This window comes from Equus quagga, chromosome 1 (genome assembly GCF_021613505.1).
Source record: "Equus quagga isolate Etosha38 chromosome 1, UCLA_HA_Equagga_1.0, whole genome shotgun sequence".
NCBI classification, from domain to species: Eukaryota; Metazoa; Chordata; class Mammalia; order Perissodactyla; family Equidae; genus Equus; species Equus quagga.
This window is the reverse complement of record NC_060267.1, coordinates 102,516,439-102,528,747: the sequence shown is the minus strand read 5'-3', so window position 1 is coordinate 102,528,747 and position 12,309 is coordinate 102,516,439. Positions and strand designations below refer to the sequence as shown.

The 12,309-nt window shown below is 52.4% G+C and overlaps 1 protein-coding gene across 1 annotated transcript in view; it reads right to left on the bottom strand.

The window, feature by feature from the left end:
- The window catches only part of FGD5 (FYVE, RhoGEF and PH domain containing 5), a 110,524-nt gene that overhangs the window by 49,403 nt on the left and 48,812 nt on the right, over positions 1–12,309 (bottom strand). The gene's annotated exons all lie outside the window — the stretch shown is intronic.

Below are 12,309 nucleotides of genomic sequence, written 5' to 3'. Positions count from 1 at the left end.
TGAGATTATGTCTGTAAACAGGAAGGATGGGTGGGGGCTCAGGCACCTGCCTCAACCTTTGGCATAAGCTGGCCCTCCTCTGTGTCCCCAAACCTGCTGGATGTCAGACACAGAAGGTGGCTGGGATCCAGGAAAGCAAGGACACTACAGGGCAGCCTGACAGAACAGATGGTAGACGCTGGGAATGTGCAGGCATGGCCGGGGCGGAGTGGCCCATGGAGGAGCAGAGGGTACTCAGCCAGGACACTTGGCTTCCGAGTCCAGCTCTACCACGGCCTCCCAGTGCAGGCCTGTACGAGTCACTCTCGGAGGCCAGGCCTCAGTTTCCCGTGTGTGGACAAAGTGACCTCTAACTTCCCTTCTGCACTGAACCTGTGTGTTACCGAACTCGAGGAGCCGCTGCTCAAGGGATGATCTGCCCCAGTGACTAGAAACTCACTACCTGCTGGGAGGACAACTGCAGTGTTGCGGTTAAGAGTATTGACTCTGGAACTTGGCAGTTTGGACTCAAATCCTGCCTCTGCCTTTTACCAGTTGAACAAGCCAGTTAACCATTCTATGTCACAATTTTCTTATCTGTAAAATGGGCACAACAGCATAATGGCGTCTAACAGACAGGCATCCTGTGAGGATTACATGAGTGTGCGTACAGTATGTGGATACAGATGTAGACACAGATGCGTGCGCCTCACAGCTGGAACAGTGCCTGGCACACAGGAAGCCCTAGAGAAGGCACAGCTATCATCATCCTTGTTATTCAAGTGGTGCCAGGAATGGAACCAAGTGCCCAGGGGTGGAAGGAGAACAAAAAACAGTTGATAGTGTCAGGTAGAGGAAAGGCCTGATGAATGTGGGATGAAGGGTGAGCCACTCCTCTGACAACAGCAGCTGAGGCAGCGGAAAGCAAACAGACCCTGGAATCAAGCACATCCAACTTCAAATCCTGTCTCCACTGCTGTCTAATTGTATGATGTTGGCAACCCATTACCTCCGAGCCTGTGTTCTCTCCTGCAATACGGTGGAGAACAATCCCTGGTCTCCCACAGTGGTCTTCTGGACGACGCATTCCTGACTCAGGGCCTTCGCACTTGCTGTTCCCTCTGCTTGTGATGCTCTCCCCCAGATCTCCTCATACTTTCTTTCTTTCTGACTTTTTCAGGTCTCTACTCCAAAGCCACATCCTCGGAGTGGCCATCTGTGACCACTTGACCTTAACAACACCCAGAGTCATTTTCTACCCCAGGTTTCTGAACCTTGGCACCACTGACATTTGGGGCCAGAAGGCTTTAGTCACAGGGGCTGTCCTATGTGTTGTAGGACTGTTAACAGCACCCACGGCTTTTACCCTTGGATGACAGGAGCAGCACCCACCCCTAGTTGTGACACCCCAAAAGATCTCCAGACATTGCCAAATGTCCTCTAGGGGCAAAATCTCATCCCTGGATAAGAACTACTGCACCAATGCTTTATCTTCTGAACTTTTCTTTACAGCGGTCGCACTACCTAACAGAATACTTGCACAGAGGAGTTGTTCAATAAACATCTGAACAAACTAATGAAATGAGACACAGTGCCTGACCAAAGTAGGTACTCAATAAATGAATTCCCTTCCCTAGCTGGTCTGTCCCTAATAGTCTGTTGGCTAAGAAGCACAGTGTTTTTGGAGATTTCAGTCTCTCTGAGGCCACCCTAACAGGGCAGAACTTGGGCCCACGGTCAGTCTCCCCGCTGTGTCTCACTGCCCCCTCTTTGGTGGGCTGTCACAGCATCCACCAGGCAGGAGGGAAAATTTTGAGGCCCGCGGAGGCCTCCAGTCCCACCTGGCCTCCTGCCCTCCCATCTGCCTTCTGCACCTGCAGGGTCAGCCTGGGGCTCTGCGGACACCAGCAGCCCACACTCCCCAAGCAGGGCTCCTGCAGAGCCCCACTCGTAACCAGGATTGGGAAGAAAACCCTCACAATGGAAAACATAATCTGCTAGGACAGGCCTCAACAGCTAAGCAAAGGCTGCGCTCAGGCTTCCACGAGGAGAATTACTGCGCAGAGAAAGGACAACAGTCAGGAGATCTGAAGCTCAGCTTTTTCCCTTATAAAATGCGGACAAGAGTCAAGATGACCTCAGTCTTCAGGGCCTGTGATGCGGTTCTTGCTTGTCACCCAGCACGATGCTGAGAGCCCGTGCTCTGGGGTCAGGGCCTGGCTTCCAATCCTGGGCTCCACTCCTGCCTATAGCTGTACCCTTGGGAAATTACTTTTCTTCTCTGAGCCCCATCTGTAAAACATGGGTAATGATAACAATAATAATACCTACTTAATAATCTAACAGCTAGCATTTATTGAACACTTGTTTGTGCTAAGTCTGGCTCTGAGCTTTCTACACGTATTAGCTCACTGAACCCTCCCGACAACCTATGAGGTAGGTACTACTACTATCATCTCCAGTTTGCAGATGAGGAAACTGAGGCACAAGTCAGTCCTACCCTTTGCCAAAAGTCACTGCTACTAAGTGGCAGAGCCAAGACTCAAATCCAGGTCGTGTGGCTCCAACACCCAGGCACTCAGCAGTGTGCCTGGCACCCAGCTGTACTCAGCAGAGGGCATCTCTGCTCATTATACATGGTGGGGAAGCACCTGTTCTCCACCTGCACTGCAAAGCTGGCAGCAGCGGGCCACACCGCAGGAGGGCCAGGCTCGTCCTCTGGCCTCAGCTCTTCCTGATTCTGGCCCTCGGAGCAGAGGCTACAGAGGAAAGAGAACTATCAGCAAGTCAGGATGCCCGGGTCCACATCCCAGCCAGGCCACACGCACTATGTGGCCGTGCGCAAGCCCCTCTCAGATGCCTCAGTTTCCTCAGGTGGAAGACGGGGTCAGTATTCCCACCTTGCAAGGATGAGCTGATGAGATGATGGAGGGGAGTGGTCACGCCCCGCCCAAATTTTGGAGTTGTCGTCATTACCACTGTTTACAATCTCAAAGCTGTCGGGGACAGAGGTCTGGGTGGGGTTGGGGCACGAGCCACTCTGCACGTCCCTCCCAGACCCTCCTACCAGACGGCAGACTCTGGGTGGGACACAAGGGCCGTCCTGCTTCAGGGACTGCACCGATGATGGATGTGTCTTCACCAGCCCGACATGGAGGCCTGGCAGGCCATGTGCCCGAGGCTCTCCTCAGGAGCTGCTTCTGGGCGTTGCCCAATGGGGCCATTGAGTATGGATGTTTGTTTAACCAGGAAATGAACTCTGAGGTTGACGGCAGTGTCCAGAGACAGACTTCTGGGAACAGGGTTCCTCCCAGGAGTGTGGGGGCTGGGGTGCCGGGGCCAGGCTATCGCACTTCTCAGGCTGATGCTGTTGGTGTTACATCAGGAGGCCTTGGCCCCTCTGCCTGAGGCCGAAGCAGCTTATCGCCTCTGTTCCCTGGGGCCACCCAGTCTCCACTTCCTCCCCAGGCCCCAGGCAAACTAGCCATTCTGGGCTCTTCTGGGCCAGGGCAGGTCACAGGGACAGCCCTCCTGTGGAGACCGCGGTGAACAGTCACAGGAAGAGCTGGGAGACCTGGGCCTCTGTCTCTGAGCCTCAGTTGCTCCAGCTGTAAAGGGGAGTCCTCAGTCTCCTCCTAGAGCGGCCGTTGCCCAGGTGTGGGCCCAGAGCTCTGGGTCCCGCCTCCCTTTCCAACTACACATCTGTGTGAGCCTGGATTTTCACTGAAGTCCACCGAAACCACTGTCCAACAGACACAGTGCAGACGCAGCGGGGGGAGCCCAGCCATCTTCCCTGAGGCCACACATCAACAACATTGGAAAAGCATCAAACCAGCGTCACTCTCCTCAATATATTTTTTTGAAAACAGCTATTTTTCATAAGAAATGCTACTTATGTTAACATGTAATGGGTCTATTACTGGTATTTTTAAAAGAATTAAAAGAGAAATGTTTTAAAATGTTCTCAGCGTCACTTCCTCATGTGGTAAATACTGATAGATATACCTCATAGAAACAAAAACTCCATCATTTTTAAGAGGGTAGAGGGGTCTGAGACCAAAAGGTTTGAGAACCACTGTTTTAGAGGCTGTCACAAAGATCATATGGAATTGTGGATGGAAAAGCTCTTCACTCTCAGTGAAAGCTATAGAAGAGTAAGGCATCACTGTCACTGAATAATAATAGTAATAAAAGCAACAATAATAACTAGTAGTAGTAGTAAAGCTCCCATTCCGTCACCTCTCCCTGCTTACGACCTCCTGGGTTGGCACCTGCTCTGCCTTTAAACAGCCCCTCTTTCTTTTCACCCTCTTCTCTGCCGGCTCCTGGCCAAGCCCCATGTCCTGATGTCTTGGTGTCTGGCTCAGTTTCCCCTCCCCAGTTCACACCTGTTCCCCCCACGTGTGGTCACCTGGACACTTGACTCTCCATGCTGTAACCCTCAGCCCTTCGCCTCCTTGAGCCCTCCGTCTCAGAAGACTTTCTCCAACATCCACATGCACTCCACCCACCCTGGGCCTTGTCCACGCTCAGAACTGCCCTGCCTCTGAAGTGGTAAGCTTTCTGGTCCCCATCTTGGACCTAAGCCCCCCGGTGTCCCTCCCCCGTCAGCTGAACTTGTCCCAGCTCATCGAGAGCTCCAGTCTTTCACCGGCTCCAATCCATCCTAGGTCTTGGTGGTCACCTTCCGCTGTCACTTGCAGCCCCGAGGGGCTCCTGTGGCTCCCTGGCACTTACAGAGAACTTGTCACCCAGCATGATGGTGACAGCCTGCACTCTGGGGTCAGAGGACCTGGGTTCAAATCCTGGGCTCCACCCCTTCCTATACCTGAGCCCTTGGACAAGTTACTTCTCTTCTCTGAGCCCCATCTGTAAAACAGAGAGAATAATAATACCTACTTAATAATGTAACAGTGAGCATTTATTCAACACTTGTTTGTGCTAAGTCTGGCTCTGAGCTTTCTACACATATTACCTCACTGAACCCTCCCAACAACCTATGAGGTAGGTACTATTATAATTATCTCCATTTTACGGATGAGGAAACTGAGGCACAAATAAGTCCTACCCCTTGCCTGTAACTCAGCCTGCAGACCCTTTCCAGGCACCTCTCCTGCATTCCTCCATGCCTCATGGAACTCAGTTTTACTCAAGTTCACCTTGTTTTTTCCCTACTTTCAGGCCTTTTGGGCTCATGCAGGTAGGTCCCTGTGCCCAGAATTTCCCTATAATCTCAGTAAGTGTCTCTAAGTCACAGGCTAAACTAGGGGTGGAGCAAAGGGCCAGGGCAGGCACCCCAATGCTCCATATCTGTTAGCCTCCTCAGCCACACAGCCCATTGGGGAAAATGTAAATCGCATCTGGAAAGAAGGAAGGGGCTGCCTTCCGCGGCTGTTCCAAGCCCTGGGGAAATATTCCTCATGAGTCTTCACTGTTCTGAGGGCCCCGGGGAGGGGACTTGCGGAGTGTTCCAAAGTCGCATCTGGAGAAAGGAGGTGCCCGGGAAGCCAGGCTCACAGGCGGCACCAGATCCAGGAGTGCGCCGGCCGCGACGTTCCTCCGGGCACCACTGTTATGGACATCCTCCTTCCCCTTGGAACTCACATTGGGATTTCCAGCACAGCCTTACCAGTCACTGGAAAATACAGAGACAGGGGCTCAGGGAGAGACAGCTCATTTTCATCCCAGCTACCACCTGTGTTCCCACAGGGAGTGGAGAAGGGATGAGGCCACGCCTGCTAGACAAGGAGGGAAGAGGGTGGGACCAAACAGAGGTGCCCCCCGGCTCCCCCAGGACCAGGTGTTTGGCTCCCAGTTCACGCTGACGCCTTGTCTTATTCTAGTTTCTGAAGATAGGCTGGTGTGAGTCTGGGTTTGCCCCAGATAGTCTAAAAAACGTTTAATTTTGGAAGAATCTTTGGTTTGTAAAACATTCGTAGAAGCAGCATGTATCCTGGAATGCCCCGAATGAGGCCTCAGGAAACCTGATGTCTACTCCCGACTTTGCCTCCAACCTGCTGAATCACCCCCAGCCTTGGTTTCCCTTCCTCTGAGACAGCGTCTCTTGCATAACCGAGACTTTACACCTATTCACCAGCAGCTCCACATCTCCCTCTCCCGCCAGGCCCTGCCAACCACCGTCCCGCTCTCTGCTTCTAGGAGTTCGACTGTCTTGTTTTAGATTCCTCATCTAAGTGGAATCAGGCAGTATTTCTTCTTCTCAGACTGACTGACTCCACTTAGCACAACGTCATCCAGGTCATCCATGTTGTTGCGTGTGACAGGATTTCCTTCCTTTTTAAGGCTGAATAATATTCCATTGTATGTACAGACCACATTTTGTTTATCCATTCATCCTTCCATGGACATTAAGAGGGTGGATCTCATGTTAATGGTTCTTAAAAACAGTGATCTCTAAATGCCCCAGTTAGTTCTCTCCTCTCCTAGAGTCCTAAGAGAGTGGTTGTGACTGTGACTGGCAAGCTCTCACTGTTGGACGGCAGGAAAAGGCCAGTACATGGCTCACGTGAGACACAGTCTTCCTGTCCTCACCATCTCATGTTAGTTGGGGAAAGGACCAGCCATGACCTCAGGAACCCAGGCAATGGCTGGATTCCAAGCCTCATGCTGTCCATTTCTGCCTCCTGTGTATCCTCCTTCTCCTTTCTACCTGACTACATCTACTCTCCTTCAAAGAGCACTCAGGCCTCACCTCCTGCAAGCCTCCCTGATTGCCCTGACTCTTAAGACTTGAGATTCTGCCACTGCTCAGGGTTTAGCTCAGACAGCTGGGCACACTAGGGTTGCCCTACACTGTTCCATCTCAGAGGCCGTTTTTATTGGTTTTTAAATCGCGAGATACAACATTCAGAAAATTGCATAAAACGTAAGTGTACAGTTTAAAGAGTATCATGTGAGTAGCTTTTCCAACTTGACTATAAGTTCCCCTTGGTCGGGGACCCCACTAGCTTCTTTTCTGGCATCCCCAGAGCTGAGGGCACTGTGGGTGCTCAAAATAGACTGGAAGGCTGAGATACACAGACCAGGGTTCAAACTTCAATGAGCATAAGAATCTCTGGGGATCTTGAGAACATGGGGATCCTGATTCGGTGAGTTTGGGGTGGGACCTGGGGTGCTGCTGGGCCACATGTCAAACTCTGAATAGCAGAACCATAGACTCAGGACAGAGAGTGACCACCAAGAAGTCAGGAAGGAGAAAGCAAGGGTCAGTGTGACCTTGGGGCCTAAATCCCAAATTGCAGCCAGGGGCACGTCTGAGACTCAGCAGAGAGGAAAATCAGCCATGGAACCAGCTCTCACCGGACCAGGGCGTCCTAACTGTCCTCATACCCAGGCCGCTGGCTTCTGACAGCCCCAAGCCCCTCCAGGACCCTGAACGAGGGGTGTGAGACATGTGGGTGCCCAGGACGCCCCCTGGACCTCTGAGCCCCTATTCTCTCCTATCCCCCTGGGTTCTGAGGTCTGTATCCTCCAGGCCCTCTGCTCATGCTGCCCTGAAACAGGGCTTACATGACTATGATGAACTCTGCCTGGTCACCGGGGAGCTGGCGAGAAGCAAGTTTGGCTCCCAGCTCTGCCTCTCGTTGTGCAAAGAAAATTATACAGGACCAAACAAAGGTTTTCATTTCATTAAACTGTTGTACATTTAAGTTTGTTTTCCTTTCTTAAATACAGAAACTGGTCTAACGTATTTACTTATTTATCAGTTTATTCGGAGATATTTACTGAATACAATCTGATGTGTCAGGTAGCGAGGACGCAACTGTGAAGGGGATAAGGGTGGTCCCTGCCCGCCTGGAGCTATTCTGACAAGGAAAGGCAACCAATATGCAAATATGCAGGCAAACAAAGAGCAAACCACAGCTGGAGATGAGCATGAGGCAGGAAATCAACAGGAACTCTGCAACCCAGCACTGCAGGGTGAGCAGGGGAGGCCTCTTGGAGGAGGTGACATCTAATTGAGACCTGTAGCCAGCTGTGCAAACAGCAGGAAGAGTGTTTCAGATGGAGGAAACTGCAAGTGCAAACGCGCTGGGGCATTTAAAGTGCAGACAGAGCTCATTTTTGGATCCTTCGTGGTGCCTGGCCAAAGGCCTAGGTGGCTATTAAACTTCATATGATCCATGATTAAGACACAGCGATAGGAGATGAAATGCCAGGGTTCCAAATCTTTCAGATCTGGTGCCAACAACCAGAATGGCAGACACAAGAGGAGAAGCAGTCCGGGGGCGCTGGGAAGACGCCGAGTTCAGCTAGGGATGTGTTGAGTCTGAGGTGTCTGTGATATTCCCAAGAAGGGCCCACAAGGGCAGCTGGCAGCTGGAGCGAGTGTGGGGCTGCAGCTTCTGGGGTTGGGGGAGGGCGGGTCAGAAGGTCAGCTCTGGGAATGTCACCTGAGAACAGCTGGCTCCTGGCCTGGCATAGGCTGCCTGAGCAGAGGACAGGAATGAGAGGCAGGGCTGGAGGAGCTTGGGCCTTGGGAATAAATGCCTCATGTGGAGGTGTAGGCAGAGTGGGATGGTTGGAGAAGCAGGGAGAGAACCAGCAGAGGACGGAACCAGCGAAGTCCAGGGCAGGGGGAGCTCCTGAGGTGAGGAGACCACCAGAGCTGAGGCGGACGGCATGGAGAGGGCCTGGCTCGAGTAGGTCGTGCAGAGCGAGTGACAGCAGTGAGGGAGGCAGAAGAGTGGGGAAAACCTGAACACGGCCGCAGGCTGAGGGAGGTCCCACAGAGGCCCTCCTGCCCATCTCCTCTTTGCTCCAGCCAAGCTGACCGTCTAGTCTTGCAGTTCTCGAAGCTCGTCCCCACCTCCCGCCTCTGCGCTGCTATCTCTGCCTGGAACGCTCTGTCCCCAGACCTTCCCATGTCTTGTTCCCTCACACTGTTCAGCAACCTGCTCAAGGGTTTCCTCCTCAGCAGAAAGGCCTTCCTGAGAAATTAGAACCCTGGTGCACTGTTGGTGGGGCTGTAAAATGGCTCAGCCACTGTGGAAAATGGTATGGTGGTTCCTCAAACGATTAAAAATAGAACTACCAAAAGATCTAGCAATTCCACTCCCAGATAGACACCCCAAAAGTGAAAGCAGCGTCTTGAAGAGAGATCTGTACACCCACGCTCACAGCAGCATGACTCACAAAAGGAGGCGGAAACAACCCAAGTGTCCATCACTGCATGAACGGGTAAACAAAATGTGGCCTATCCACACAATGGAGCATCACTCAGCCTTAAAAAGGAAGGAAATCCTGACGCCTGCTACAACACGCATGAACCTTGAGAACACTATGCTAAGTGAAATAAGCCAATCAAATAAAGACAAATGCTGTCTGATTCCACTCATCTGAGGTCCTTAGCGTAGTCAAAGTCACAGAGACAGAAAGTAGAATGGTGGGTGCCAGGGGGGCTGGGGGAAGAGGAATGAGGAGTTGTGTTTTATGGGGACCTTTTATGGGGAGTTTCAGTTTGGGAAGATGAAAGAGTTCTGGAGACGGATGGTGGTGACGGCTGCAACAATGTGAACGGACTAATGCCGCTGGCTGTACACTTAAAAATGATTAAGATGGTGGATTTTATGTTACATGTATTTTAACATAATTTTTACAAACTGGAAAAAAAAAAAGGCTTTCTCTAGCCTCACTGTCCATTTCCCCCGCCCCGCCCCCTGGTGCTCTGTCCACCACAACCATGGTCTTTTGGGTTTGTTCGTGGTTTACGGCACTTTCAGCACCTAAGCCCCCTTAGGAGTTTCCTGGCTGACAGTTCAGCTCCTCCTCCAGAAGGTGAACTCCACCAGGGCGGGGGGCTCCTGGTCCAATCTGCGGCTGCTGTACCTTCAGCCCCTAGAAGGGTGTCTGGCACACAGTAGGAGTGAGTAAGTACTTAGTAAATAAATGAATGTCTGTTGAAGAAGAGGAGGGGACGCAGGGAAACTGAGGTAGAGAGGAGATGCAGACGGGAGGGAGTTCATGTTCACCAGGAGACAAGGTTGTTTTCTGGGAAGGAAAACAGGGTGCAGCCTGAGGAAGCTGATGCTGGTTGACAGTGACCTCCCCGGGGCCCGGAGAAGTGAGCATGTGCGGAGGGGCGATGTGCAGGGCTGCACCAGAGGGTCCAGAGAAAGCACAGGGTGACATTTAACCCAGGCTGGGGATGTGCCCAGGGGAAATAACCAGGGTTTCAGTGGACCCTTTAACCTAGGCAGAGGCCACAGGCACGAGGCCTGGGAGCATGAGGTCAGCAAGGAAGCCCAGGCCAGGCCGAGTGACCTTGGGTGCAGCCAGGGAGGAGATGACCTGCACGGCGGGGGCTAGGGAGGGCGTGATGGCAGATGGGTCTGCTCCAGAGGACAGGGCAAACTTCTGCCTGGGCTCAGGGCTGGACCTGTCAGGGAAATGTGGTGACAACAGGACTCAGGTGAGGGAGGAAGGAGCCGGTGGGGGGGGGGGGGGGGGCCCGCCACCTCCTGGGCTGGTCTTGGGGGAGCTGGTATTTAGCTTGAAAAGACCCCATTAGTCTGAAAAGTGAGCTCATTGTCTGGGAGGAGCGACCGGCCAGCCAGCCTTTGAATGTCTTCTTTCATAGCCAGATCTATTTTTAAGTTCTCACTTTTCCTTTTTGCCCCCTCTTGCCTTCAACCCATACCCTTTGTATGTCCAGGAGTGGGAGAGAGGGAGAGGTCAGACATGTGGGTGGACCGGCTGGGCTCAGCTTCCTGTCTCGCTCCAAAACTCTCCCCTCCTGACTCCGTCACCCCAAAACATCTGGGAAGGGGGGGGCTCACCACCTTTTATTCACTTAACATAAACCATATCAACTGTGTGAAGGCAGGGCTCCTCACCACACCCCCAGACAAGCCCCCTGAGGCCCCAGGGAGGTGCTTCCACTGACCACACACCCTCTCTAGGCCGCTCCTTTGAGATGGCTGGAGACGGGAGATCCAGCCCCCACTCCCCTGATGTGACGGAAGCACAGAGAGGAGACTTTGCCTTTTGGAGCAACAGAATTTTCAGAGCCAGTGGAAGACAAAAGAATAAGAAGTAAATGCTCCTTCTCCCCACTTCCTGCCCCGCCAAAACTCCCACGGCAGAAAGGAGCCGGGAAAGATTGCTCATCTGGAAGTCTCCCCTCCCATCTGCACTGAGGCCCAGGGACGGGCAGCCCCCCACCCCGAGGGCTGCCAGGGGGCGTTGCTGGAACACCTCCCGGGGTCACCTCAGCAGCAGGTACAGAAGACTGACAACACGCTTGCTCTCTGATCCACCGACCCCCTGCTGGGATCCGCCGCGGAGGAGAAGGCATAGAAGGCACCGTGTGAGCAAGTGCCCCGCAATGCTGTCGGCAGAGCAAAAACCCAGAATCACTGTAAATGTCCCTAAGCAGGGGGATGGCAAAATGAACTCAGCATATCCACAAACTGGAACACCACGTGACAGAAAAAAAGTGAATTTAGAGTTCTAGGTGCCAATATGGGAAAATCTCTAAGATACTGGTGAATGAAAGCAACTAAGTTAGCCAGGTTTCTCACAGTTTCTATTTTATAGAAGAATAACTCCACAAACAATACCAACCATTTTCACTCATAATGAATGACGTATGTAGGTGAATACAGGGAGAAAGTTCTGGAAGGATACACACTATAGTGCGTACTCCAGTCACCTCGTGAGGGCACAGGGACTGGGAAGGAGGACCCCTGGGGACTGTGACCCTCATCTGTCACAATTTATACTTTACGAGGAGAATCTAGAAGAGCACGCCTTGTGAGACGAAAACTTAATTCAGCTTTGGTGCATCATGAACGCTCATACAGGAGGATGAGGGCAGAAGGCAGGGACGCTCAGTCCCCTGGGGCAGGTGGGAAGGCGAGGCTGCCGAGAGGGAATGAACCCGCCGTGAGGAGTCTAGACCTCCGTGCTCTCAGAATGACAGGATGCTCCTGTCTCCGACCAGGCTCCCTGTGTGGACCCTGACCCCAGCTGACACTGAAGGGGAGCCCCTGTCCCAGGCAGGAGCTGCCTCAGTTCCATGACCTTGGCATTATTACTGAGTCCTGCTTGACCTTGGGCAGGCTGCTTCCCTGTCCGGGACCACGGTCCCACCCAAAAGCTCTGACCTTTGTGTGTTCTTTCACTGTATGTCAGGCATTATTCTAAGTCTCCTTAGATTTATTTACTTTCATAACTAATCTGAAGCAGGTACTATTATTGTTTTCCTGATTGTACAGACAGGGAAACTGGGGAACAGAGTGGTTAAGAAATTGCCCATTTCCTAGTCACTTAACTAGTAAGCGGCAAAGCTGGGTTTGAACCTCTCAT